Below are 2,500 nucleotides of genomic sequence, written 5' to 3'. Positions count from 1 at the left end.
AGAGAGCTGCAGACCTTGGCGTGCTGTGTTTGACTGGTGTACTGGGGTGGAAAAGCCTCTTCCACTCTGTTTCCACTCCGTGAGAAAGAGCAGCAGCTGTCGTCACCACCTACACTGTGGTGACGACAACCTGAGGGAGACCAGTCGCATCAGGCTGGTCAACATGAAGACGACCTGCAGCAGCATCAGGCTGGTCAACATGAAGACGACCTGCAGCAGCATCAGGCTGGTCAACATGAAGACGACCTGGTCAACATGAAGACGACCTGCAGCAGCATCAGGCTGGTCAACATGAAGACGACCTGCAGCAGCATCAGGCTGGTCAACATGAAGACGACCTGCAGCAGACTCAGGCTGGTCAACATGAAGACGACCTGCAGCAGCATCAGGCTGGTCAACATGAAGACGACCTGCAGCAGCATCAGGCTGGTCAACATGAAGACGACCTGCAGCAGACTAAGGCTGGTCAACATGAAGACGACCTGCAGCAGACTAAGGCTGGTCAACATGAAGACGACCTGCAGCAGACTCAGGCTGGTCAACATGAAGACGACCTGCAGCAGCATCAGGCTGGTCAACATGAAGACGACCTGCAGCAGCATCAGGCTGGTCAACATGAAGACGACCTGGTCAACATGAAGACGACCTGCAGCAGCATCAGGCTGGTCAACATGAAGACGACCTGCAGCAGCATCAGGCTGGTCAACATGAAGACGACCTGCAGCAGCATCAGGCTGGTCAACATGAAGACGACCTGCAGCAGCATCAGGCTGGTCAACATGAAGACGACCTGGTCAACATGAAGACGACCTGCAGCAGCATCAGGCTGGTCAACATGAAGACGACCTGCAGCAGCATCAGGCTGGTCAACATGAAGACGACCTGCAGCAGACTCAGGCTGGTCAACATGAAGACGACCTGCAGCAGACTAAGGCTGGTCCACATGAAGACGACCTGCAGCAGACTCAGGCTGGTCCACATGAAGACGACCTGCAGCAGACTCAGGCTGGTCCACATGAAGACGACCTGCAGCAGCATCAGGCTGGTCAACATGAAGACGACCTGCAGCAGACTCAGGCTGGTCAACATGAAGACGACCTGCAGCAGCATCAGGCTGGTCAACATGAAGACGACCTGCAGCAGACTCAGGCTGGTCAACATGAAGACGACCTGCAGCAGACTCAGGCTGGTCAACATGAAGACGACCTGCAGCAGACTCAGGCTGGTCCACATGAAGACGACCTGCAGCAGCATCAGGCTGGTCAACATGAAGACGACCTGCAGCAGCATCAGGCTGGTCAACATGAAGACGACCTGCAGCAGACTCAGGCTGGTCAACATGAAGACGACCTGCAGCAGCATCAGGCTGGTCAACATGAAGACGACCTGCAGCAGACTCACCTCCAGCACCTTGTGAAGGGGACATGGAACTGCAACAGTTAGCAGTGTCACTGCTATTGAATCTGACCTTCAGGACACTTTGTTTAGACTAAACATGTCCCTGACTTTCATGGACAATGTTGATTTTATTTTATGTTCATCAATGTTGATAAAAAATACCAACTATAGCTACAACACTTATTACCTCTGCTCTTCCCCTACAGTCCCACACTGTATCTCCTTCTCCTCCCTCCTCCCTGCACCTCTGGGCTCATTCTGAGCTCAGCTGTTACCGCTTGCACAGGCCCAGTCTGTATATTAATATATTCTATCATTTTATTATTGTCCCCCTTTTTGTGTTTTATACCTTCACTAAAAATAAATCTGAGAGTTAATCTATAACTTCTGGTTCTGGCTCATGAATTATGTTTATATTTTTACTCTTTTTGTCTTTAATACTGACTGAATATGTGAGATTTCACATTCAAATCTGACTATTAATTGACAAATAACTCCTACACTCCAGATAAAACCTTAAGCAATAACAGGTTTGTGTGATTTAAACATATTTTAAAAGAAGAACCGAGTGATTCATTTTTCTTCTTTGCTGTTGGAGACAGAACATGGTCAGCACAGTGGAGTCCTTCAGGCAGGTCCTTCCCTAACGACAATGACAAGAGATAAAAAAGAAATAGTAAGACAAGTTTGTAAATAAAGAGGTTTGTGTGCTTGTGTTCTGTAGATATTCAACAGTATTTGAATGTAGTTTTACATTTAACAGTGTTCTACCAACACAGTGAATGTGCAGTACAGTATGTATAGAATATTTAATTGTTATCAAAGCTTATGGGCACCGTGGGATCATGTTCTGTTCTCAAGTTTCACTTGGGGAAATTGTGACCATTAAGTTATTCACAAACCATATGTGGACCTGGGGTCAGTGTGACGTGATGAGTCAGTTCAGTTCTGCCTCATGTTGAGCTTCCACTGGTCCAGTCTGTCTGGATCATCCAGAGGAAAACTACAAAGACAAACCTCGTCACATGCGATCACAACAAGTCTGTTTCTGCATCCTAATTATCTATCGTGTCGGTTTTAGTAAAACATATGAATCAAACTT

General features: G+C 47.6%; 1 protein-coding gene across 3 annotated transcripts in view; it reads right to left on the bottom strand.

The window, feature by feature from the left end:
* The window catches only part of prkg1b (protein kinase cGMP-dependent 1b), a 23,471-nt gene that overhangs the window by 12,160 nt on the left and 8,811 nt on the right, over positions 1–2,500 (bottom strand). The window lies entirely within an intron of this gene.

This window comes from Scophthalmus maximus, chromosome 16 (genome assembly GCF_022379125.1).
Source record: "Scophthalmus maximus strain ysfricsl-2021 chromosome 16, ASM2237912v1, whole genome shotgun sequence".
In the NCBI taxonomy this organism is placed as follows: Eukaryota; Metazoa; Chordata; class Actinopteri; order Pleuronectiformes; family Scophthalmidae; genus Scophthalmus; species Scophthalmus maximus.
The sequence above is the reverse complement of the archived record's forward strand: the minus strand, read 5'-3'. Positions and strand labels throughout refer to the sequence as shown.